Source organism: Pleurodeles waltl, chromosome 1_2 (assembly GCF_031143425.1).
Source record: "Pleurodeles waltl isolate 20211129_DDA chromosome 1_2, aPleWal1.hap1.20221129, whole genome shotgun sequence".
Lineage (NCBI taxonomy): Eukaryota > Metazoa > Chordata > Amphibia > Caudata > Salamandridae > Pleurodeles > Pleurodeles waltl.
In genome coordinates this window covers 1,027,586,448-1,027,614,319 of record NC_090437.1, presented here as the reverse complement: position 1 = coordinate 1,027,614,319, position 27,872 = coordinate 1,027,586,448, and the positions used below count along the sequence as shown (strand labels likewise).

General features: G+C 45.9%; 1 protein-coding gene across 2 annotated transcripts in view; it reads left to right on the top strand.

Annotated features, from left to right (window-relative positions):
• The first annotated feature begins 492 nt into the window (after window positions 1-492).
• LOC138247579 (toll-like receptor 6) overlaps window positions 493-27,872 on the top strand; it is a 90,938-nt gene continuing 63,558 nt past the window's right edge. The window contains exon 1 of one of the 2 annotated variants that reach the window (XR_011194586.1): window positions 493-603. The gene's annotated coding sequence lies outside the window, so the exon portion shown is untranslated. The remainder of the gene's footprint in view (window positions 604-27,872) is intronic. The other variant, XR_011194585.1, reaches the window with a different exon arrangement.

Sequence of the window (27,872 nt, the reverse complement as noted above, 5' to 3'; positions counted from 1 at the left end):
AGGTGGGAAGATAGTGATTTCAGCACCAGAAACCCTTTGTTGATGGCATTTTCAGGGAAAAAACCACAAGCCTTCTTCGGCAGCCCTTTTTTCCCATTTATTTGGAAAAAACGAAATTTTCACTGTATTTTGGCTATTTTCTTGGTCTCCTCCAGGGGAAACCACAAACTCTGGGTACCATTAGAATCCCTAGGATGTTGGGAAAAAAGGACGCAAATTTGGCGTGGATAGCTTATGTGGACAAAAAGTTATGAAGGCCTAAGCGCGAACTACCCCAAATAGCCAAAAAAGGGCTCAGCACTGGGGGGGGGGGGGGAAGGCCCAGCAGCTAAGGGGTTAAAAGACCTGCTCTAACAGTAGTACTTCTGAATGTTGTTTATTATGTTGATCACATAAGGTCCCTTAGTTGAGCTGTCAAGCCAGACGAAGTAGAAAAGGAAAACTAGAGAGTGTAAGCCAGCGACAGAAAGACAGAGGGCGTTATTCATGTTTATGGAGATGTGCTGCCCGAGCAGAGGAAAGCACGGCACGTGAGTGGAGGAGAAGGGGCATGGGTCTGCAGCTTTCACTTCTCTTTTCAGCTCATGTTCGCTAACATGTGAGGTAAGCGCAGACGAATCGATCACTCATATTTTTTCGAATTTGCCATTGCCGGTTGATTGGTTTAGATAGCAATCCTTTCCAACTCAGTTGTTATTTATTTTTGCTTGTGAATATCTTGAATTCAGTGCTGCGAAACACGTTTGCTGTTATTGCTGTAGGTCTGTCCTTAAGCTACGAGGGCAGCCCGGTTAAGGAACTTCGAGAAAAGTCAGCTAACTTGGCCGCCAGCCTAGATGCGAAAGCCCCAAAAGTGGTGCCGATAATTATGCAGTGCATGGAAGAGGGCGGTGCAGACTGGTGGGGTTGCTCAAGACCGGGTCTACCAACAAAGTGGCGCACTTCATATCTGGAGTACTGAAGACGCTGCGAAGGCACAGTAATGTAAACACGGGGGTGGGCGAACCACTGAAAGTTCCGCCTGCCTCTGTCCATATGCTTGGCTCCGGCTCAACTCGAGGTCCTCTGGAAAGCTGGAGCCCCAAGCGAGTCAGGTGGTCATGGAGCACGGTGGTGGCTAGAGCTGCCCACCAAATGTCACCAGGAGCCGGGTTCGAATCCTTCTCCGGACCAGCGTCCCGTAACTCGAAAAAGATCTTGCTGTGCCTACGAAAACGGAACTTGTGCGAAGCACAGTTATGTCCTTGGGCAAGGTTTGTGCTATGTTACACTATCCCAAATAAAATGTGGATTCTGATAGTCACCCTTATCTCATCCGCTGATAATTAAGCACAACGCATTAATCAAAATACCAACCCAGTTAGCGGATGAATTGTGAAGCAGGGAAATCTTGGATCAGTCTCAGCCAGTGCTTAATTTGTGTTTGTTGTTTCCGGAGCGGCACTTATTCTTGAGTGCCGGTACTTACTTTTCTGCCTCAAGCATTTACCTCGAGCAAAAGACTTATGGGAAAGGCGGAGGAAGAAAAAAACGAAAAAGCGTCACAATTGGGAGAAAGCGGAAAGCTGCATGGGTGATCTAAAGGGAGAGGGAGCGCTTTTAAATTGATTGAAGAGGCCCGCGATGGCTTCAGGATTACGCTTCCTCAGTATTCCGCACATTTAATTACTGCAGCCGCGAGTTTAAGAGGAGGGCTTTGGGCGCCCAAACGTTTTTTATTTACAAATTAATCACTGGTCTCAGCGTCCTTGTTTGCCCAAATTGCGTGATCTTAGGCTAATATTTTATTTCATGAGAATCCTTTCTGTTCATTATCACGAATGAAAACGCTTTACAAATACTTAAATTCAGGAAATGCGCTGTATAAGAAATCCTGTCTAGCGTTAAATTTGATAACATAACGGTAAGACTCTCATTCAGAAATGCATCACAACTGACTTGCCTCGTATTTCACTAATACCATTGTCACCATCGGGCTAAAAATGAAACGACCACAAATTCACTGTAAGGGGTAAAAGGCCGCTTTAATAGAACAGGTCTGGCGATAAAACCTTGGCATAATAGCCTCACAAAACTACCCAAACCTCACTAATACAAAAACCATCACCTAACCCCTCCCCCTCCCTCTAAACTGACCCAACCGCCCCACCCTTTGTCCCATCCCCACCTTGACCCAACCACCCCATTAACCCATCTGACCTGCAGTCACCTTCTCCAATTACCCTTGACCAGTGCAAATTCCCTACCCTCTCCTCTTTCTGAACTACCCCTTCCCCCCCGAAAGGCCACACAGGAAAACCCAAAGGTGTTTTCCTGCCCCACCCAAAATATTATCTATCCCACAAACGCTCCCCCAATAATTCGGCAATCATCAACCTCATATCCAGTAAATAGTGCTCATTGCCCAAAAACGTCAAATGTACCCCATCCTGACGAAACAAACCTACCTCAGAAAGCCCGATATCCACGTGACACAAAAACGAAAAACCCTGATCTTTACAAAAACTTTTCATCTCCCTGTTAATTTTACGCCGTTGCTTTTCAATGCCCTTAAAAGAACGAGCACCCCTCCATACTCTTCTCGGCATGAAACAAGTCCAAACTATGTGTGTACCCGCCCAACGTTCCTTAATCCGACAAAGATCCATTTTCATGACTTTAATCAATCCGATGCCTGACAGAGCTACCAAATCATTTTCCCCCAAATGCAACACCAATAAATCTGGACAAATACCACTTTCCATTTTCTTGGCTAAAACATATAGCAACTCTCCCCATCTCATACCACCCTTACCCACCCAACTAACCCTTATCCTTGAACTATCTAACCCCAATTGCCTCCCAAAATGTCTTGATGCTGCTTGCTTCTCCGCCCATCGAACAAATGAGTGTCCCACAATCCACACGGCGCACACCTTGTCAGGACCCCCGACACAACCTACAAGAGAAAATATGTTAAGTGATGTTTTACCTGCAAATAACCAAACTTAAAAGGAAAAACAGAAACAGCAAACAGCAAGTGAATAAAGTGAAGAAAAACAGATATGAGTATAAGGAAAAATAGAGACCATCTAAAAATAAAATAAAACGGAACCTATTTAAAAGAACGCACATACCTCTTAAAACATCCCGATTTCCATCTACCCATATGTTTAATCAACTGATCAGATTTACCTTGTTTCCATGCTTCCGTTGCGGCCCCAATCCTAAATGAATGTGTACCAAATTTAGAAGGATCCAACCCCAATCTCCTCAATGCCATCCTCAGTACTGCTAACAACTGCGAAGCTAACAGCCGTGTTCCATCTTGATGAACAAATACATACCTGGAATTATACGACCCCAACCCTGCAAAATAAAACCAGCAGCGCACCGGGCAATCAATGGAATGGACTGCCTTCAAAAACACCTCCTGACCCCTCCCCAACTGGTCCGTTTTTGAAAAAGGTAACCAAATAGCCACACCCCCCTCACCTACTTGAACATTGCTGCGAATAAGACCTTCTTTGCCCTTCACCCCTAAAAGCTCTGAAATGCGAAAAACACCATGAAACAACCATGACATACAAAGAGAAATTAAACCTACCTCCCAGTCCGAGAAGCAGACATTCCCCAAAACTTCCAATAAAGCTGTCAACATACTAAGAGTGATAGGACGCCTACGATCGCACCTCACACCCCCTGCCCTAGCCCAACCCGCTAAAATCCTCCTACATAATTCCCCGTCAACAGGGTCATACCCCCAAAAATACTTACCGTAAAAAGAAACACCCGATAACTTACCCGATATAGTAACTGCCGCCAGCCCACCCTCAATCTGCTGCATTACAAAATTCACTGCATCCTCTTGCCTGTAATAGAGAACGTCATTACCTCCCGAACGCCTTACCGCACCCGAATCCAAAAATTCCAACCATGCTTGCCAATAAGCCCTTCTAGTTGACGGAGCTATCGACTGTTGAACCAGCTCTAGAATCCTCAATCTCCTAGGGCCCATAACTCTGGAGGAATAGCCGTCTTCAACGCGTCTGCTCCCGGCGCCAGACCACGGAATCTCTGCCACTGAAATCGAGATAACGCATCAGCTATGTCATTCTTAACACCGGGCACATGACGAGCCTTGAACAAAATGTTGAACTTCAAACACTTCAGCAAAAATATCCTCAACAACTTAAGAACCTTTACATCCTTTGCCTTCTGACGATTAACCAAGTGTACTACTGAATGGTTATCGACATTGAAAACAACTCTTTTGTTAGCCAGAAATCTGCCCCAAACTGCCAACGCTACCACCAACGGAAAAAATTCCAAAAATGCAATGCTAAACTTTGCCTGCTTCCAACTCGCAGGCCATGCCTCCGCCGCCCAATGACCATCCCAAAAAAGACCAAACCCATGAGCACCAGACGCATCAGAAAAAATTTGAATTTGCCAAAACCAATCGTCCTCATCCACTAGCATCGTCACACCATTGAAACCCTTCAAAAATTCAATCCACATCTTCAAATCCTCTTTTATACCCGCCCGCAGACGAATATGATGATGCGGCAAAAATGCTCCCCGCATTGCGAAACCAAGCCTGCGACAAAATGCTCTGCCAACCTTGACCACTTTACAGGCAAAATTTAAATGACCCAGTAAAGATTGTGCCTGCCGCAATTCCAACTTAGGTCTTTTTATCGCATCATCTAACAAAGAAATCAACTTTTCCACCTTATCCCGAGGCAGCCTCACTTCCATTTTTTTAGAATCCAATTCGATGCCCAAAAAACTGAGACAAGTCTCTGGCCCTTCAGTTTTATCTCTCGCCAAAGGTACACCCAAATCAAACATCAAACTTTCAAAATCCCGAAGTGCTCTGCCGCAATCACCAGACCCGGCGGCTCCCACAAATAAAAAATCATCTAAATAGTGGGTCACTAAGCCAGCACCTCCGAGAAACACAAAAACCCATTCTAAAAATGAGCTAAACATTTCAAACAAACTACATGACACAGAACACCCCATTGGCAACATCCTGTCAACGTAAATGGCATCCTCAAATTGCATACCTAGCAATGAAAAATCATCAGGGTGTACAGGCAACAGCCTGAACGCTGACTCCACATCAGATTTGGCCATCTCCGCGCCCCTACCACACCTACGAACCAATGCAATAGCCTCATCTATGGAAGCATAATGTACCATTGAATCTTCTCCTGCAATAAAATCATTAACCGAGGCCCCCGCGGGCCAAGACAAATGATGAATCAATCTGAACTCACCCGCCTGCTTTTTGGGGACCACCCCCAAAGGAGAAATAGTCAAATTTGCCAAAGGCCACGCTGAAAAGGGGCCCACAATCCTTCCCAAATCCACCTCCTTCTTCAATTTCGCTCTCACCACTTCAGGATGTTCCCTTGCTGACCTCAAATTATTGGCCCATCTTCTCAATCTCGGGCCCTGATAGCGCAATCTAAAGCCCTCCAAAAAACCACTTAACAAAACCTTGGCCTCTTCCTCAAGTGTATAAAATTGTAACCAATAAGCAACAATCTCAAAATTAATAGGCGTAGGGCCCTTTTCCAGCAACATGCGGTGAAGAAAATCTACCTCTGTCGACGCCTCTAGCCTGCGGCCCATGCCAGGTCCACTGTAAACCTCCGAGACACTGGAAAACCGGGTGTTTTCCCCCACAGTTGGAGCAATCATGCCTGAACTTGCACTGCTGTCTATTACAGGTGCTACTATTATAAGACCAGCATGCCCCATTCGCCTGAAACTGCCCTCGGTGCCCAAAACCCACCCCAAATTGGGTGGGACGCCCCTGAAAGGGCTTATACAGTACCGGTAACCCACTCGCGGTATGAGTTGTAGGCGCATTCCTCGCCGACCTCAACCATTGCATCCACAATTCCTGATCAATTTCCCCCCACATCTTCGAAGGGTCCATAGCTTTCCTCGCCCTAAACTCCTCATCATACCTAAACCACCCAAAACCACCAAAATCCATCTGAGCCCTACGCACTACATCCATATACTTCATCAATGCTATGCAAGAATCCTGATGCTTCTCACAATATACGCTGGCATAAATTAAAAAGGCTGACGTCCAATTCTCAATCGTAGTAGGAACCCTAGGTCTTCTAGCTAGTTCCCATTCCTCCTCTTTTGAACCTTCTTTTGCCTGAACCTCCCGATGAAGCAACTTAAAAACGTCCACAAATTCACCCTTCCAAATCCTCTCCCTCAAATTCGGAGTGAGATGCGCCCCCAAAGGCATCGACACTCCCATATAAGGCAACCTTTTTGCCTTAACACCTCCCCCGATGCCCTCCCCACCCGTGTGCTTAGACCCCGCCTGTGCTCCCTCACCCTCCTCAGCCTTATTCGATGACCCTTCAGACCCAGCACTTACCTCCAACTTACCGACCTCCGTGACCACATTAGCTTGAATTGCAGCATCCACCTTATGACTTATTTCCTTATTACCTCTGGGACAACCCGAAACACCGCGACCAACATTCCCACCCTGTGGTAAACCGAAAAACCCCCAACCCTTCCTCACCTCTTGGAAAACCGCTTGCCGACAATATATGTGACCGCTCTGGCACCTGGCCGCCCTGGACCGCGCCAGACGTTTCACTCTGACTTTGTTCAGAATGCTTGGAAGGAACTTGAACTTCCACATCTTCTTCATAGTCCAGCAGATCGTCACACCAGTCATCCCAACCATCCCCAGCGCCCTGGCTAGTAGATGGCTGCGCCTCACGAACTCTATGTGTCTCCCTCGAAGTCAGGCGGACCGCTCCGGATCGCGCCCTCCCTTCTGGCCGGTGTGCTGAAGGCGCTCGGACCTTCACCGGTGTGCTCTGGCCACCAGCCATCCGCCCAGATGGCCGATAAACCGCCTTCACCCCCTGCCCGCCCAAAACAGGAGGCGTGTCACACCCCGAGGGTCCCTCACCAAAACTCGCCTGCAGCAGTTCAAGCTGAACCATCACCCTGTCCTTTGACCCATAACCAGAATACTCGCCACATACCTTACCACTCAATACACGTCCACTAGAATCTACAACCCCCACCTGCTCACCCAACTTAAAAGCTTCATTATCTAAATGCCATGTCTGGACCTTACGCATCATAGGACTAAACCCCCTATTAAAACCTTGCCTCTCTCTACCCACCCCTTCCCTCCCAATATTACCAAAAGCACCAAAACTATAAACCCCAACCCCTTCCTGGCACCCCAACTCCTCTTCCTCTGTATCTGAAATCACTAAAACTTCGTCCTCCTCGGTCAAAACGGGCGCGGCCATCTTGCCGGCCGTTCTTAACTGCCTTTCCTCTAAAGCCCGGTCATCCGACCAATCAGAAACCAAGGGGGCGGACATTTTGCGCGCGCCTCCCAAGGCTCTTTCCTCTAATGAGGAGCCCTCGCGTTCCCCGCCTGTTTCTACAGGCGATGGGGCCCTCTGAGACCTCCGAATCACTCGCGCATGCGCGAAAACGGCCCGCGCCCCCTTTCTACCAGTAGTGCGCACCGCACCCACGGAGGCCGCACCCCTACCCCCAGCCGCCACTCGCCGAGCCAACGACACACCCTGCCTGCGAGGAAAACGGCAAACACCTCGCCGCTTCCCCGCAACTCCTACAGCTGCCGCCTGCATCGAAGACAAAGGCTCATCACCACTCTGAGGTGAGCGAGACAGTTTTCTCCCACCTACGCTCTTCATTTTAAATTTTTTTTTACTCTGTTTTACCGGCGACGTACACGCCGCTACCGCAGCTGACACACCATCAGCTGACAACCTTTTAGGGCGTTTTATACCCACCCACGCTTGCTCCAAAATCCCCTCTTTTAACAAATCCTCTCTACCCTCGTCATGAAGGACCTTAAGCGCCTGAACTACTCTATTCGGTTCCATGTTACCGAAACAAGATTTTTTAAATACACACTAAAACTTCTCCTAAAACAGCAAAGCCCGCCTCCAAATTCAAAAACTCACAGCAATAATCCCTGGCACGAAAACCAAAACGCCCACTGGGTGTGACAACGGCCAAAGAGGCCGCCCACACCCAGCCCCTGCCCTTTATACCTCCCCTGACGTCACCAACCCAGTTCCCTCCCCAAACCAATCCCTAGTCGAGTCTGTGGAACGTTCCACCACAGCCCGATAAACCCGGGGGGAGACGGGCAAGCCCTGTGCTCCCCCCAAGTCCCCAGGGCGGGCCAGGAACGTTGTTTCAGTTTATATTTAAAACGGTCCAATTTTAGTACTTTTCAAATAATCTGATGTACTCGGTGAAACGATTCAGTTCAGTTTGTATGCTTTCTTGAGTATCTCATGCTCTATCTAACATGATGTTTATTGCATGATTTGCATGTCAAATATTTCCAGGGCTCGGCTCCTGCACCCGGCCCCATTGCTGTGTCTCTCCTTGTGCTTTGTTGGCTCTCCCACCTCTATGCACACATATGGTATATTTTAATGACAAAAAATACTTTTATATGAAATGCCCGCAAAATGGTTGACAGCATAGGGAACAAGCTTAAAATGGATATGGATGTAAGCAAAAGAACGCGTTTTTATTTTTTCATGAAATTAGCAAAAATAAAACAGACATTGATGATACAAAACAACACATATTAGAAGTTGAAGACTCACAGTGACAACATAAACGTGAGGCCTCCTAAAGTCATATTAAGGCAGAAATGTGTATCCTAGACTGTCGAACGGAGTACTGAGTCAGTGAGTAAATAAGTTATGTGAAGTAGGCAGGTATCTCTTCATCCAGCAGCATACCCAAGGCTTGAAGTCTGTTTGGGCAAGTTATGCCTATGTTAGCTTTGTTAAGATATGTCAGTGTTGAAGTTCATCCTCTGTTAAATTTATGGGCCTCTTCATTCCTGTTATAAGCTATATTTAGTGCCTTAGTAGTTGCAAGAGTCTCTGGATCCATAAACTTAATGTTGGTGTTGCAGCACTTACCCAAATAGCTAAAATGGTCTGCTTGGCAGCTATCTATAGATGGGGGGCCCTTGTCCTCCTGACTGAATTCAAACAATTGGTGTCTGCCACTGAAATACCTCATATAATCGTCCCCGAAATTTCCTCTGTTGCCCTGCCTTTGATTTGGGATACGCCTGCTGCTGCGTTACCCCAAAACCCTTTGATCGTGTGCATGTCCATTGTAAGTAAAACGTTTTTTACCCAATTCCCCACATTGTCTCCAGCAAGTCTTAGGTATTGTCTCGTTAGTGTAGTGCCATCGATACAAGGTCTTGTAGAGGGTTTCTTGCCCCTGTGCATGGTGCACAAGTTTATTTCCCCTTGTGTAAATGTCATTCCACTGCTTATGCTAATGGAATGTTGAACTCTTTTCCCCATTATCTTCAAATAGACCAATTTTTCCTTTGTAATAAAGATCGCAAAGTCTGAAACAGCCACACATATTCCAGATCTGTAAGGGAGCTCTATCTAACATCTGTGTGAATTCAGAGTTTCCTATAACCAGGGCCACTGCAATTATGTGGCAGGAGAGAGCCAAATTATGCAGCAGGGCAGAGTACGTTATCCGCCTGAAGCAAATTATGTGGCGTAATGTGGCGCATTTTGTGATGTTATTACTTTTTTTTTCATTTTTACACTTGTTAACACTCTCTGGGCAATGGTTGCACCTCATTTGTACAAGTTTAACACCCAAATATATACGCGACAGAAAGGTGAGTGGTCAATCTTTAAAAAGGGCCTTTTACTGTGTAGCAACACGTTGCCGTGTTTTTAGTAACTTTTGAGCCGTCTGCGCTAGAAACACCTTTTTTTGTTGTTAAAATCTGTAGATTATGTCACAGATGATGGATTATGTGGCAAATGTGGCAAATCTATAGTTATGTAAAAAACGCCACAGCTGCACAATTGCATAATTCCACAGGATCTGCCTATAACGGGTATCATGGGAGATGGGTAGTGGTGAGGCCCACCTCCAACTGGATAGCCCCAGATCTCTAACCAGAAACACTTGAAGTAGTCTCTAGACCTGCGCAAAAACACTGGTACACAAATTGCATAGTCACCAGGTATCAGGTGTGGTTTTGCACCTAATTAAATTCTTAATACCTGTGCACTACACATGGGGCATAATGTGCTTATGTTATTACAGCTTGTGCACTGTTTTGCACAGGAAGTGAATTCCTTGATTTCTTTGCCATTCCTCTATTGTGATCATCTGCATTTCTGTAAGCAACAGTTTTTGATAAATGTTTTTCGGGGGTGGGTCAAAATAACGTCCCCCCACTGACCAGTGAAACCAACTTTCACCAACGTATTTGATGAATTGTTCCGCAGTTTCAGTGGTTTCTTGGGAATCATCCGACTAAATTGCATCTCTAAGTACTGTGCACAAAGCACTAGAGTCCACCAGGCCCTCCCTTCTGATTGAATCATTTCAGCAATACTTTTAAACACACCATGGCCGAGCTTAAGAAGGCTCCGTTTTTGGATGCAGATTTAAGAGGCACTGAAAGTCAATTGAGCTTTTGAAGCCAACCTCCAATTTTAAGGAATAATACCCTTGATGTCTGTGAAATCAGCACTATTGCATACTGTTTTGCCATCAACTTAAAATATGGCTGTTACATAAGAAATTATCATAACTGGTAAATGGTATGAAAATATCTTGCCAGTAAAAGAGTGGGTGCAACTCCATGTCAGACCAGTGCCAAGATGTCTTTTTTGTAACAACACCCCTCTTAGCCTCCTATGTCAACGCACGGCCTCAAATGCCTACTACATCACATTGATGGTACAGTCTGAAGTGTACACTAAAGACCTCACCATGCAGCACGGCTATTATGAGGCCATGTGTTAGGTCTCGCCTAGAGAGTGCCTGAGATGTCTCTTTGAGACCGTTAGTTTTCCAACAGTAGGCTTAGAGGCCTCTTATTGCTTACCATTGGTTGGCTTCATTGTCATTTTCATTTCCATGCACTTATTGGTCAGTTGCTGTAGGCCTCCTTCCCCTTCCTGTGTTGGGCTCTCCCCAGGGTTGTGCTCGCATTGCTTGTGTCCTTCCACTGATCATTTCTTAGGTGCTACTTTTCTTTTTGCGTATCTCCCACGTGTACTTGACCCCTCAGTGTTCTTCGTACCCATGTACACTCCGCTGTCGGACCGCAATCCCTCCCTTCCAATCCAACCTTTGTTGTTGTCAACTTTTCCCAGCCCCTCCCAACCTCCATTGTAATCAGCTTGCCCCAAGTCCCTCTCTCCTACCTTCCATTGTCCCCGTGCTTGCTCCCAACCCTCCCTCCCATCCTCTCTTCGTGTTGCCTCCCTGCCACAAGGTTGCCTCACGCCCCTGCAATAAACGAAAGAGCGCTATGACTGACAGGGCCAGCACTTCTAGAAGATTCTGACATCCGATTTCAAAACAGAATGCACTTGCCTCTAATCAAACCCTTTGACGAACCTGTTCTTCACTACTCCACGGAATTATCTGTTAATATGGGAGAAACGAATACAGAGGATATGAAACATTTCTGACAAAACCCCAAAGTGCTTCATACTCATACCGAAAAAATATTTCAGAAGATTTCGTGTTTCCTGATCAGGTTTGTGTTGCATTGAGTTCCATTAAATGATGTTGTTCCAGACACATTTGGGAAAACATTTGTAAAGTCATTTGATTTGAAGGAAGACTCCGCCTGCATCCACAATGATAAGCTTCTTTGTACACTTTCATTTCAGCACACTTGTTTCTTGAAGGTGGCCTTTATCACCCATTATTTCAGTGTTCATTGCAATTTAGTTAACTGAATGGTAAGGGGGGTCGGCTTTTTTTCGAAAGAGTGATTCGATGCTCAGATTTGGGATGTATTTTTGATTGCTCATATTTGGCATGTATTTTCATTACACTTGTGCACGTTATCTGTGAACTTGTTGTGTTATGCACAACCATCAGTGTCACGAGATATTTAGCTGTGCAGGAAAATACCCCAAAAATAAACCTATTACAGAAACAGAAGTGAAAGTCACTAGAGTGTTGGTAACATCGCATAAGTTCCTTTACCTTTCAAAGAAGGAAATGAAAGTCTCGACACTTGGGTGTAGTTTTTTTAATGCAAAGGTTAAAATCAAAGGCTAGATTTGTTACCTAGGACGACACTTGGGCCACAGCTATTTCTCCTTGTTGCGCTTCGCCTGAAGAAGTGTAGCATTTTGATGCATTCCTAGATCTACAACTAATGGTAAATGCGGGAATGCACCAAAATCCCTGGGTGTATAGGTGGGAACACCCACTCTCCACCCATGGAATGCCTCACTGCCACACAGTAAGGCAACGCAGCAATTTGTGCTGCTCTGCATTAATCTAGATTTATCAAGCCATACAGGGCTACAAAAGATGACACTGTGTGGCTTGATATATCTCACGTAGGTTTTGTGCCACCCTTGTGCCCGTAATAAATCTGGCCCTGTGTTTTCTACCCCCTCGCTCCCTTCTCTCCAAAACATTTTTTTCTAGTGTAGTGGGGTGCACAGACAAGTGAAAAGAAGAGAGAGACATAGAACCTCAGAAGACTACTGAACAATACTTCTTTTCCTGATATCCGTATTACTCTTTTCCCTAACCAGAATATCCAAACTCACACTCTGAAAGTGTCCATGATTTTATGTACTATGATTGCACTCAAACACCAGCACCCTGTGCACCCTACAAAAAGTACACTACATGAAGTAAAGGCCTCATAATGAGTGACCCTGTAATTGTCATTAGGCCAGTATCTGGAGATACAGCTCCATTGGAATTTCATGTTCTGCCGTAATTCTGTTGATATGGTCTCTTTCACCCAGCGACTCCACCTGCTGAAAGGAGGTAGAATCTCGAGTTAAAATATTGGGAAGAAATGAGGATTAACTATGGAAATCTGGTGGAGACTGACCAGTTCACCCAGTAATTCCCAATTTCTAAGGGGACTCTCAGGGTCTCACTTATAATAGCTAATTCTGAAGCTTTTCCCCACCAAATTTATTGATGCACTGTGTTAGAAATGGGGTACAGTTGGCAGTGGTTTGCACCCTGTGCAAGTATGGACCCTCACTCTATTCAGGGTAAGGGAGACACACAGCTAAAAGAACCCCTGCTTATCCCCTTGGTAGCTTGACATGAGCAGTCAGGTTTATCTCAGAGGTAATGTGTAAAGCATTTGTACACACACACACACACACACACACACACACGGTAACACACAGTAACACAGTGGAAACAGTACAAAAGAACTCCACACCAGTTTAGATAAACAGACGATACTTATCTGAATTAAACAAGACCAAAACAACAAAAATCCAGCATACACCAGCAAATATATTACTTTAAAAAGATTAAATGTAATTGCAGGTCCTTGAAATCAATGAAGCACTTGACTGAGGCAAAGTACTTGAGATGCATCAAAAACAAAGACGATGTCACAGGGAAGGTGATGCGTCAAAAGAGCCGGAGATGCGTTAGTTCCTGTCTGTTACAGGGGAGGTGATGCATCGGTCCCTTACTGCTAGGCAGGGGAGGTGACCGTCAGTTCCTTACTGCCACATGGGAGGCGATGCGTCGATTGCAGCATGAAGCGTCGGTTCCTTACTGAGCTGTGGTGTCGATGAAGAAAATGGCACCCAGGGATGATGTGTTCATGATGCCTCAAAAGCCAAGCCATGATTCATTGATCTCACATCGATGAAGGAGGTGCTGCATCAGAGTCTGGGAGGTGCATCACAGACTTCAGTGATATGGCGCTCAAAACCCATGCAGCAGTGGTTCTTTTGATGCTCCGGTGATGGTAGCGGCGATGCATCAAATCCTTACAGCGATGCGTCGGTTCGGAATGACACTGTGAGTCAATGCGTGGACTTTCTTTTTGTAGCACCAAAAACCTCCTTCAAGGGCCCAGAGCTGGATGTAGTACCACTTGACAGGACAGGGCTGTAATCAGAGGAGCCCAGGTGCTGGTAGATGAAGTCTTTGATGTCCCTCATACTTCTTAATAGGAGGAAAGCTCAACTCAAGCCCTTGGAGAACCTTGAATTGCAGGATGGAGAAAGCATTGTCCATTCCTTTCACTCCCAGGACAGAAACAGCAAGCAGCAGGCTAGCACAACAAAGCAACAGGCAGAGTGGCAGTCCCTCCTACAGCATCCAGCTCTTCTTACTGGCAAAATGCCCTCAGTCCAGAAGTGTTCTAACTTTGTGGGGTCAGAGGTTCAGTACTTATACCCATTTCTGTCTTTGAAGAAGGCAAACTTCAAAGAGAAGTCTTTCTAATGCACAAGACCCTGCCTTTCCCTGCCCTGGTCCCAGCACACTCCAGGGTGTCGGAGACAGCTTTGTGTAAGAAGAGGCACAGCCTTATTCAGGTGCAAGTGTCAGCTCCTCCCACCACTCTAGCTCAGGAAGACTCATCAGGAAATGCAGGGCACACCTCAGCCCCCTTTGTCTGACTGCCTAGAGTGAATTCACAAACAGCCGAACTGTCGTCCTGACCCAGACGTGTATTCCACAATCAGGCAGAGGCACAGAATGGTTAAGCAAGAAAATGCTCACTTTCTAAAAGTGGCATTTTCAAACTCAAAGTTCAAAAACCAACTTCACCAAAAGATGTATTTTTAAATTGTGAGTTCAGAGATCCCCACACTCCCTATCTATTTCTGCCCCCAACCGGAAATTACACTTAAAAGATATTTTAGTAATTTCCCATGTTACTCTATGGGATAGATAGTCCTTGCAATAGTGAAAAAAGTATTTAGCAGTATTTCACTATCAGGTCTTGAAAAGCACACCAGTACATGTCCTACCTCTTTAAATACACTGCATCCTGCCCACGGAGCTGCCTTGGGCCTAATATAGGGGTGAATTATATGTAGCAAAAGGGAAGGTTTGGGCCTGGCAAGTTGGTGCACTTGCCAGGTCAAAATGACAGTTTAATACTGCCCACACAGACACTGCAGTGGCAGGTCTGAGACATGGTTAGAACGCTACTCATGTGGGTGGCACAATTAGTGCTGCAGGCCCACTAGTGACATTGGATTTACAGGCCCTGGGCCACCATGGAATACTATACTAGGGACTTACTAGTAATTCTGATATGCCAATCATGGATAAACAAATCACCAATACAGTTTAGACAGAGAGCACTTGCACTTTAGCACTGGTCAGCGGTGGTAAAGTGCCCAAAGTCCGAAAGTAGGCGAAAACGAAATTCAGCACAGGATCAAAAACAGGAGCTAAAAGAAAGGGAAAAACATACCATGAGCTCACAGGTCTAACACACCAGCAGTAGTTGGAGCCACTAGGTCAAACTCCAAGCAACTCTATACCACCTAGTCAACATTTATAGCCTACAGCTGCACTATCTTTTTTACTGAGTACACTAACATCCCTAAGTCTCGGCATCTGTGCATCATTTTTAAGTGATAACTCCCCTCTTCCTATTTACAGAGTATAACATACAACCTTTGTATTTTCCAAGTAACTGCTGTTTAGTATTTGACTGGTGTCATCTTTTGCATTGCACAGTAACATTATGTCTGAGGAGCCTCTACTGGACAGCACTCTGTCACACTCGTGGGGGTTTATAGCAAAAACTACTAAAATAAAATAAAAATGTGCAAAGTCCCTCTATTTTGTCCCCATCATCCTGCATAAAAGAGGCTACACAGAGCAAATCTAACCTCGCATCACCCTTATAGATGGAGTGTGTATTTCTCTGTGTGCTGTCCACTGATTTCAGGCCTTGATGCATCTTTCGCTTTTACACTATTAAAGGATGGTTCAAATACTGCTGTTATCTGGACCTCCATTGTTGCAGAAGATCTTGTGCAAGCAGGCACTACCAGATACGAGAGAAATATGTTGTCAATACCTATTGTGACTTTCATCTCTGAAGTAGGTATGCTAGACATCCCCCAGCACCATGGGAGTAGGTGTCAGGAATCAGTCTTAGACTCAGAGTTTTATGGGGGTCAGGTATACAAATGACATTCAGACACTCGCAGCCACCTTAGACAGTAGTTGTTAACCTTTTGACTATTGTGTACCCCGACATAATCATTAGTGACTTCTGGGGACCCCCCAGTGAATTGTTATTGGAATCCGCTGATCACCAGTGAGTCAATATTGGAATCTAGGGATCCCAGCCTAAGCAACAGAAACAAGCATTCATCAAACAAATATACAAATGGTGAAATATTTTATTTAATACACTAATATAATTTAAAAAAAATCAAAATTCTGAAGGTCGGAGCTAAAATTGAATTGAGGACAACCATAGTTAATACTCCATTCTGTTTGACTGCTTCCACAAATGAATGTGAGGATACCAACTTTATTTTTAGCCTCAAATGTCAAAATCCCTTCACACCTACAGAAAGTTTTAAAATTTTCGGTTTTGCATTTGCTTGTTTATTTATATATGCCTTATTAGTTTGTTAATATTATTTAAGTGGCAAACCCCCGAGTAGGTGTCGTGGACTCCAAGGGGTCCCCGGATGACAGGTTAAGAACCACTGATTTAGGAGATTATTTTCCAAGCGTCCAAGCAAGTTACAGCAGTGGCACAAACATTCACATGCCTGGAACCTTAAAAATTGGGACAGACCTTTACAGAAGGGGCTGCGAAGCTATTGGTTTCACTTCTGGGTTATGAGAGGCAGCGCCAGTTAAAAGGACAGCACTCATGGTATACTGCGCTTGGCAACACCGTTGTTGGGCTTCTCTCTTCTGACTCAGATACCAATAGTTTGGAGCTCCCGTGCTTTTTTCCAGTTTTCCCTTTCCTCGATTTCCTAATTAGGTAACTCGCTCTACGGCAAGGCTCTGTAAGTTTTCCCTTCTCCCATCTGTTTCCCCACAGCTTTGTGCTACTGACCACTTGGTGTTCCTCCATCGCTTTGGCTCGCTTAACAAAGACTCCAAGATAGAAGTCCTGCTTTATCAATGCTCCGTAAACTTTCAGTTCTCTGGCTGAATCCTGGTAGCTTCTCACTAGTTACCGTGCTTCCTGCACCCGGGCCTGGGAAGCATCAAATTAAGTTTAGGTTTGGAGTGATTCATGTTTATCATTGTTCATTTACTAATGTGGGGACTAGCGAACCCAACGTGAATTCTCTAGATGCGCTGAGCTGCATTATCATGAGGAACATACCTGTCTCGATCTCTGTCTTCCGGCCACTCTTTACCCCGTGCAGCGTGTGGCTGGGGCGTCGGCTTCCAGTTTTCCGCACCGCAGAGCCGTGGGGAAATGCGGGAGTGCGGTTTTTGGATTGCCTGCAGGTAGGACGGGCGTTCTACCCGCAGTTTTTATGGTCTCTGCAGTAGTTTTTGACCTTTTTAGGGATTGGTGGATTACTGTAGGGGGAGGTCCAAGTCACTATATATGAAGAGTGATTTTAGGTGAAGGGCAGTGTATTTTGGATTATTAGCATGCCTAAGGTTCCGGCGAAGAGACGTAGGATTGTCTCCTCTTCCTCCTCTGAGGAGGAGGGTGCTGCTAGCGTTTCCACTCCTGGGGGCTCCCAGTTACAGGAGGGAAGGGGTACTCCCCTCATGTCCAGGGAGGAAGTGCAGGAGATGATTGAGGTGGCTGTTACCAGGGCTCTTCAAGCAGGGATGGCCAGGCCTGGTCAGTCTGAAGTTGCCCATTCAGCGGCAGCTGCAAGGAAGTCCTCGTCAGATAGTGAGGGTGATGAGGCCCCATCTACGTCCTCTGGGGTAAATATGTATCCAGAGAAGAAATGTGGGAAGTGATGGCACATGTTCGGGACAATTTGGGTTTCCCAGTTTTTCATCCTTCAAACTCGGATTCTCACTTATTTCCACAATACCAGACGCCTTCTAAGTTTGCCATGCCTTTTCAGGGACCTGTGAAGGATATGGTGTTTCGCGAATGGAAGGATGTGGATAGGGCTCAAGTTCCACGATTCCTGCAGAAACTGTATTTACTTGAGGGTGAGGAGGTATTGCTTCCTTCGGTCCGCCTGGACTCAATTTTAGCTTCCCTGATTGGCAAAACGGCAGTCAATCCGGAGGATTGTGTGCCTACGGATGCCACGGACCGTAAAGTGGATTCAGGTCTTAAAAGAGCTTTTGCAGCTGAGAATTTGGCGCTAAGGGCGGGTATATATTCTGCTTATGCGGCTCAGTCGTTGGTGCAGGACTTTGATAAGCTGGCGGTGGCTGTTCAGGAAGTGGCGGAATGTTCGGAGCTCCTGGCTGGTATGGAGCAGCAAGCCAGATTGTTGGCTGATGTGTCTTCGGATGTGGTCCGTACTTCGGTGCTGGCCTCTGGGGCTTTGATTGGGGCTCGTAGGTCCCTCTGGTTGCGTTCCTGGAAAGCTGACCCAGGGGATAAGGCGGCCTTGCTGAGACTGCTGTTTGAAGGTCGTAGCTTGTTTGGAGAGCAATTACCATCCATGCTTTCCAAAGCATTTAAGGAACGGAAGCATGCCTTGCCTTATAAAGGGGGTTCTACTTCGGGTAAAGGGTGGAAGAAACATTCCGAATCTTCTCCTAAAATGGATGCCAAATCTTTTTCATTTAGGAAATGGTGTTTTCAGCCGCGTTTTTCACCTAAGAAGTCTGCTCCTGCGAACCGGGGTGGGTTCAAGAAGGGGTCCTGACAATCACTGTGGGCCTGGCATAGGGCCGGTTGGGGGAAGGCTGAGTCACTTTCTTTTAGCTTGGGAGGAGAGTGTCAACGATCGTTGGGTGCTAGACATTGTGGCCAATGGTTATGTCATCGATTTTGTGGTGGTACCTCCAGATTCAGGGGTACGTCCCACCCCTCTGCCTTCAGGGGGGTCACGGAGAAGAGCATTGTTGGACGGAGTACGGGACTTGCTGGTCAAAGGGGCCATTTCCCGCGTTCCGATGGACGAAGGCGGTCAGGGCACCTATTCGGTCTTGTTTCTTGTTCAGAAAGTTTCAGGGGGATTTCGACCGGTGCTCAATCTGAAGGAGGTGAATGCTTGGATCAGGACGGTGCATTTCCGCATGCTGTCTATTCAGACTATCTTTCCGTTGGTCAGACAAGGGGACTTTCTAGTGTCGCTGGATCTGCAGGATGCTTACCTGCACGTGCCTGTGGCAAGGTCTTCTCAGAGGTTCCTGAGGTTTGCTGTGGATCAGGAACACTATCAGTTTTGCGTTCTACTTTTCAGTCTCAAATCTTCTTCTCAAATTTTTACGAAGGTGCTGGCCTCCCTGGTGGCTTTGCTACATTCAGAGGGGGTGTTTATTCATCCATATCTGGACGACATCTTGATTCATGCCCAGTCACGGGTCCTGTTACAGAGGCAGGTGGCACAAGTTCTGGTGGTCCTGCAAAACCACAGGTTTTTAATCAACTGGGAGAAATCCGATTTAGTTCCGTCCCAGGATCTGGTTTTTCTGGGGGCTCGGTTTCGGACTCTTCCAGGCGTGGTGACGGTGTCAGAAAAGAGGTTAGGTGTACTTCAGTCCTTGGTAAAGAGGGTAGTGTTACTGACTGCACCCCGAGCTCTTCTAGGGTTACGTCTGCAGGGTCATTTGGCGTCTGTGATATTTCTGGTTCCTTGGGCGCGTTTCTATCTCGTGTGCTTGATGACATGGTTCTTGAGAAGGTAGGCGCCAGGGTCCGGTTCTCTGAGGGACAGGGTTCCGGGGCCTGGTTTGATTCGCAGGGAGTTGCAATGGTGGTTGGAGGCAGATCATCTTCGGGTAGGGGTTTCTTTGACAACTCTGAGACCCGTGGTGGTGACTACGGATGCCAGCCTCTCTGGTTGGGGGGCGTGGATGGGGTTGGCTCAGATTCAGGGGTTCTGGTCCCCTCGGGAGGCGAGTCGGTTGTCGAATTGGCGCGAATTGAGAGCTGTCTTACTGGCTCTGGTCCATTTCCAGGTGTCCCTGAGAGGGGCGGCGGTTCTTGTTCGGACGGACAACTTAGTGGCCAAGGCTTATTTCAACCGGCAAGGGGGGACCAGGTCGAGGGCTCTGTTCAGTCTAGCCAGGGAGATTATTGTGTGGGCTCAGGAGTGGGTTCCTTCTCTCAGGGCTACGTACATTCGGGGGTGGTCAATGTTAGTGCGGATCTGCTGTGCAGGGTGATTCCTTCCTCTCAACTTTTCTCCCTCCGGAAGTCTCTGTTTCTGTATCTGGTTCGGCTTTGGGGGCTTCCAGTGCTGGATGTGTTTGCGTCTGCAGAAAATGCGAAGTTGGATCGCTTCTGTTCCCAGTTTCGGTGTCCCCAGGCCTGGGAGGTGGACGGGATGTCATGAACTTGGCCGAGGGGCCTTTTGTATGCGTTTCCACCTTTTCAACTGCTCAGGTCCTTTCTGTTGAGGGTGAGGGATCTGGGATCCAGGGTTATCCTGATTGCGACACTTTGGCCACGGGCGAATTGGTTCCCGTTGTTGAGGCTGATGGCAGACGGGAGGATGTGGCCTCTTCCTCTTTGTCCGTCTCCCCTAGAGTTTCCCTGCCTCCCATTGGGGTCGTTGAGGAGGTTGAACTTGGCGGTCTGGAAGTTGAACGACGGGGCTTGACGGGTCTGGAGGTACCTGTAGCTTTGAGTTCTACCTTACTGGCTTCCAGGCGGCATTCCACTTTACTTTCCTATGGTAGACAGTGGAAGGTTTTTTCTTCTTGGTGCTTGAGTCATGAGTTGGATCCTACCTGCGCGTCTGTCTTTGAGGTGATGCAGTTCCTGCAGGACGGTGCGCAATTGGGGTTGTCGGTGGCATCTCTACGGGTACAGTGGGCGGCTATTCAGGCATTTAGAGGTCCGTGGCGTAATCTTCAGGATGAAGGGCGCTTGATGCCTAGATTTTTTCAAGGTCTTATTAATTTGTTTCCTCGCCCTGTACGTTCTTTTCCTTCATGGGATCTTTCTTTGGTTTTGGATGTTTTGACGGATGCCCCTTTTGAACCATTGGGAGACTGTGATTTGCGCCATCTGTCTTTGAAGACGTTCTTTTTGGTAGCCATTACTTCGGCTCATCGTTTAGGGGAATTGGGGGCCTTGGCCTGTTCCTTTCCTTTTTGTAAAGTTTTTCAAGATTGGGTGGTTCTGGTTCCGGTCCCTTCCTTTATTCCGAAAGTCAATTCTTCGTTCCATTCTCGACAGGAGGTCATTCTTCCTTCATTTTGTCCTCCTCGAGAGAGGAGGTCCGTTTGCATTAGTTGGATGTACGCAGGGCTTTGTTGGAGTACCTGCGGGTGGTGGCTCCTTTTCGTAAGGGGGATTTGCTTTTTGTTAATTTCGGTCCGGCACGTAAAGGTGAGAAGCCTTCCACGGCTTCCTTGAGTCGGTGGGTGACATCGTTGATTCTGTTGGCCTATTCCTTAAAAGGGGTGGTTCCTCCTCAAGGGATTCAGGGTCGGTCTACCAGGGGTATGGCAGCTACGGTGGCGGAGCTTCAAGGGACTTCCGTGGTGGAAATTTGCAGGGCCGCCACTTGGGCTTCTCCTTCGACGTTTGTGCGTCATTATTGGCTGTCGGACTTGGGTAGTTTGGAGTCGGTATTAGGTCACCGAGTCTTATCCTCTATGAGGTAATAGGGGTAGGGTTTTTTGGTGATCTTGGTGCAGGATATTAATAAAGTTCTTGCAACTCAGTGTCCGTTTCCTGTGTTTTTCTTGCTATGTCTCATTGGTCTAAAAGGAAGGCGAGGGAGGGACGGGAGGTAATGCTTCCATTTTCTTGCGATAATGGCATTACTCCTAGTCCTACTCCCTCGCCTTCCTTTCCGTTCCCTCCCGCCCTTCCGGTACGGACTGGCCGAGTTGCTGCTTGGGCTTGGTTTTTGTACAGGAGGAGATAAGGGTGGGAGGGGGGTTTAAAAGGGGAAGGGAGGGTCTGGGGGAGGCGGAGGCCTCATTGGTCTAAAAGGAAGGCGAGGGAGTAGGACTAGGAGTAATGCCATTATCCCAAGAAAATGGAAGCATGATGCAGATTGTCTCCACTCCTGAGAAACTATATCCAGCCTTGAGCTCTGACAGAAGGTGCCTTGGGAAATTAGCAATATTTGCACTGCCTCAGTTTAGAGACACTGGGAGGATGGGTGATTAATTTCAAGACAACACTATCCCTGCTATTATTCCGAAGCATAAAACGGAATGGAGAGTAATATTGCAGGCAAATTTCACAGAAAAAAACTTTTAACCCATTAAGAGTGAAATATTACTGGAAAAATGGAGAGTAGGTGAAGCATGGCCTCTCCAACATTCTTCAAGGCCATTGATTTATTTGAAAAGTACTGCACTCCGCAGCTGATGTAGGAAAGCATGTCCACAAGGAGATGCACAATGTTAAACATGAGGTGACTCAGTATACCTTCGACCAGTGTGAGAGAGCGTCCTCTAACCCATGACGTTAACATATGAATCATCTACAACAAGGCACGTATCACTCTACAAGAAATGTACAGACCACAATAGACGAACCACGGCTATAAAGCAGAGGAGGAAAGATTACAGATGCTTCTGTACCAATCAGTATCACCGCAATAAGAAAAATATTTACTAACACATCTCTGCATATGTGAAAGCACAGGCCAGCAAACGCCTAAAAAGTAGAACGCTTGCTAGCATTTTCGAAAAGAGAATATATCGTTAAGTTGTGATGTTTATACTCCATTACAAGCTCTTCTTCAGTTGCAAAAACTCCAAACATAGCTACCGGGTTATCTTTAGCATTGACTTTTCGTCAGAAAAAAAACATAATTTCTTATTAGGCCTCTAGTGGTACTCACGGGTACCCAAATCTATAGAAGATTCCCAGATGCACTGACACGCATTCATATTTTCACATATGGATATGTATATTTGTGCATTTTTGCATGTGGAAATGTCGGGATGAAATGCATTTGAAAGTAGATTTATTTTAAGGGGATTATAATTTTCCTTGTGGGAACACCTGTCCCCACACTTCCACCAAGGGATTAGTTCCTCCCCTTCCTCACCATAAATACACATTTACTCCTGTTTGACTGTTTTTCAGGAATTTGGCGCTCTTGTCTGCAATAAATACGTGACGTATTTTTTCCACAGCAAAACGAGGCGCTTTAGAGATTCCTTCGACTCATCCCCTCCGCCTAACCACCTTGAGTACTATGTCAACTAAGGACATAGGAGGCAAAAACATATATTATATTTTGGTAATGACACTTGCTAGATAATTTAGCATTGCAACTAAATACGAAACAGCTAGAAAGCCATGGAGTACACTAAATAGATATACCCCCCTCTGATGATAAATTAACACATTGTGTTCCCTGCGCCCCTTCTACAGAAAACAATCAATGGCGTCCCAGTTAAGGGAACCAGGCACATCGAGACTGTAACAAGACCACTAGATGTATGTATGTATGTATGTATTTATTTATTTATGTATTGGTAATTTATGAGGTGTAACATGCTGTTAGAGGGTGCCTGTAGAGTGACAAGAGGACAGCGACGGCATCGGAGCAGAGGGAGAAGAGAGACAGGATACAGGAGTGATTTGCAGCATTCAGGAGTAAGCATTCCTGTTCCTGAGGTGGATGGTTGGTAACTTTTAAGATTCAGCAAGTATGAAAGACCATCAGGTGGACTGAGAGACCCGCCGTAAATCGGCGGGGCCCCAACACCATCATACTTACGGTTCACACAAAGCATTTAGAGGAAAAGTAAAAACCTTGAGTTCCCAGTAGGAAACAATATAAATGCAGTGCGACAGGGCCGTTTATTTTTGTTTGAAAAAACAATCCCACTAAGATTTTCTTTTCTGAAAAACAAAAGTTGCTGAGTGGGGCTGAAACAACTTGCCAACCATTTGAAACTGCCCTGCCTTCAGTGGAACCACCAGACAAGCCAAGGCATGGACGGCAGATGGGGACTTCATAAAATGGTGGGCGTTTTTCCTTCAGGGCCGCTGAGGCGTGGCTGGAGGGTCTCCCTTCGATTTAAATCACCTCCGTAGTCCTTGTCCTGCCAGTAATGAACAAGAACTATGTAGGCAAGATATGGCATTCCTACAGTCTGAGGTGTTTAGAACATCTGGGAAGGTCTGTAAAATACATGGCTTCTAACCACCTCCTGAATCTGGGGTGATCTTGATATCTGAGTACAGCAGTCCACTTGTTCCAAGTTTTAGAGCCACATATACTAAGGAGTTTTCCACATCTCCCTTATTAAAGGGAACAGCTTTGGGCCAGATGTATCAAAGCTTTTTGCATTCGCAAACGGTGCGAACGGTGCGATTGCCCGTTTGCGATTGCCCGTTTGCGAATGCAAAAAGCCATTTCAGAATGTATCAAAGGCATTCTGAAAGCAATTTTAAGGAATCGCTAAAATAGCGATTCCTTAAAATTGCGACCCTGTTTAGAGAGTCGTAAATTGCGACTCTCTAAATAAGAAATCGCAAATAAGGATTCCTTATTTGCGATTTCTAAAGCACATGTAAGAAGCAATTCCTTAATGCGAATTGGGCATTAAGGAATCGCTATTTACCACCAAGTTGAACTTGGTGGTAACCATGTGCAAATTTTAAAAATGCATTTAAAATGCATTTTTAAAATGTACATGTAAAGCACACATGCCCTTTTGGCATGTGTGCACCTTACATGTTGTGTTCAGCAGAAGGGGCCTAAGGCCCCCAGCACCCTGGACTTTGCATTTCCAAAAATTGCAAATTCCAGTTAGGAATTCGCAATTTGGGACATGCTAAATATTTGCTAATATGATGCAAATGGGGGCCGGTATTGCAATTTGTGATTCGGTAATAGCATTTACGATTTTTAAGAAATCGCTATTACCAAATCACAAATGTGATACATTGCATTTTGCAAATCAGAAATAGCGATTTCTTAAAAATCGCTATTTCCGATTCGCAAAAGGCATTCTTGATACATCTGGCCCCTTGATTCTGTTGTCAGATGTCAATCTCAGGAGGCAAGAGGACCTTTAATTAGTGAGTAGTTCAGTATTGCAGGCCTTGAGACCAGTATGCTCTGTAATACACAGCATCTTGAAAGTTACTCTCTGTTCAGTGAGCAGCCAGTATATGCTGTCAAGAGCTGGGGTTTAACTTTCGAAGCCCGATACTTGTTTTGCTACTTATTTTTCAAGCACTTGGCTTTGGTCAAGGTTTGCTTTCTGGAGAAGTGCATGCATTCTGTCGAAGCAATCCAAGCATGATAATACCAAAGCACGTGCCAAGTCCACTTTGTGGTGAAAGCTGAGAATAGGGCTAACGTTGCAGAGCACATTAAGATGGAAGGTGCTATCTGGGTCACTGTATTCACTTAAAAAATATATGACAGTTCATGAAAAAAATGAGTCCTAGGTTTTTGCCTTTGATCACATGTAGGTGGTTGCCCAATGAACTGTATATTTGAAAAGGTAGGTGCATAGGAATGAGTTTACCAAAAAATAATGTTTCTATTTTTGAACCATACCGGGTAGTACAGTGAAGGACCAGACGGATCTTCTTTTCTATAAAGAATTATGAAGTAGCCCCCCTCATTGCACACAGTGACAGATACGGATATTTGCAAAAAATAGTGACACTGTTGCAAGCTGATAATGAAAGTAACTAAACTGGCCAGTGAAATTTACTTCCAGTAAGAAATTGGACTATTAGTTTAGGGTGGTGAACCATGGTTATGAATTAAAGCGCCAACCACAGATATCTGGTTGAACAAGATCAGGGTAAGACAGCAGTTAAGGCTGACTTCGATGGCGTGGGAGTCAGATAAAAGGGGTGGATTGGGAGTGGTCTGAGCTTACCTTCAGACTTAGAAAATTTCTCACAGAAAAATCCAGGAAAATGTAGAGTTCAGTAGGGCAAGGGAGCAGACTGTGCCTGAAGAGGAGTCATCATCACAGAGTAGCTGCTGGACAAAGTCTCAGTGAAGCCATAGACGATGGCAGGAAAAAGCTCAGAGCAGAAAAATCTGGATTTCTAGGCCGAGGAAGTCGCCTTTGTCAATTGGTTGCCTGTCGTCGGCAAGCCCGGTGAAGAGTTTTTTCCTTCTGAAATTTTTTTAGAAGTCAAAAACCTCCTGCGAGACAAAGGTGCAAGCCATAGTCGAACAGAACTCCACAAGGACAGATATAGTCGCTGAGAGGGCCCACTGAACAGGATTTGCTGCTGCGGAAAAGAATGTAGTGTGAGCTACCACAAACGCAGGCCAACCGACGATGCACCCTGAGCGGGACGGATGACACGTAGGCCCGACCTTCTGTCAGTTCTCTGGGCAGTTTTTGGTGAAATGTTTTCTAAGCCTTATGTTTTAGGGTTAGGCAAGAGCATTACCACAAACACTGCTGCCAAGGGTTCAGGACCCGGGGGACCCCATTTGGAGTATTAGAACTCATTCCAGCAGAGGTAAGGTGCAGGGTTCACAGTCACTAGAGCCTGTTATTACCCTGTAGGTCACACAGGGGGCCAGCCAACTAGCTCTTGGAGTTACTTCTGGTGGTCCTGTGTTCAAGAAGATGGTCCAATTCTCCTTCAATCAGCAAGGCAGGCCATCAAACAGCAGAGCAGTCCTCTGATAGCAGCTGGGCAGTCCTCAAGCGGTCCAGGCAGCCCTTCTGAAATATTTCACAGATCCAGTAGTGTACTGAAGAGGCAGAAACAGAATTTATACTGGTGCCAGCCTTTGATGTGTGGGAACAGCCTGTCCTGCCCCAACATCTTGTTTTAGAAAGTTCTTCCCTTCCCCTGCAAAGGTACTGAGAAATCTTTGCTGACAAAAGGCTAGTGTCAAGTTCCTTTGTGCGTGTATGCTGGAGGCAGCCCTTTGAAATGTAAGTGGGGCAGGAACAGCCCCCCTGCCATCCTAACAGAATGGAATTTCCTGCCAACACCATGTCCCCTTTGTCTCACTGTCTTCGGGGAACACACAAAGCCCAACAGCAGAACCATTAACAGTCATGTGACCCAGGACACAGGCAGCAAACACCAAATAGGACAAGAAAATGCCAACTTTTGAAAAGTGGCTTTTTCAGAATTGTGATTTAAACTCTGACTTCACTATTAAAGAGGATTTTAAATTACAATTCATTTGAGTCTAAGCTTGAAATCCCTACTTCCTCCCAATCAAAAGTTAGCACATATTATATATTAAAGGTAATCCAATGTCATCTCCTACTTTTTAAATATATTGCACCCTTCCCTTTGGCTTTTCAGGCCAACCTTAGGGGTGAGATATGTATTAAAATGGAAGGTTTAGGGCTGGCAAAAAGTTTCTTTGCCAGGTCAAATTAGCAATCCAAAACTGCACTTCAGGCTGCACTGGCAGACGTGAGACATGCTGTAAAGTGCTACTTTCGTTTGTGGCACAATGAGTGCTGCAGGCCTACCAGCAGGGCACGGCATTCTTATGCTGACAAAAAAAAATAGGATGGGTAAAGTCAAAAGGTTTGAGGGAAGACCACAGCAAGGATGTCAGGTCTAACATTTCCAAATTGTCATTGCTTTCTAAATAGTGTACGCAACTAGTAATAGCAAAACTGCTTTGAATTCTGTTTCTATCATAGAGAGGCAAAAGATATATATTACAAGCCCGTAGATCTGCCTACTGCCAACCACCATCCATTTTCACATCATTTCTTTATAACGATGTTCACAACTTTTAAGGGAACTACAGATTTACAGTACCGAGGCCCATTGGACCAAAAACCCTCCAAATGTATATATTCCTAACGGGACTATTCAATATCTTTGTTACAATACCCACTAGGTTGTTCTGTCTATGACAGGCAAGAAATTCCAAGAAATTCCAAGGTGCTACAGGGGACACCAGATCTATAGTGCTCAGTACATTGTTAAAGGGCACTTAGTTAACACAGATGTATGTTTAGTTGCTACATCTGTAAAGGTC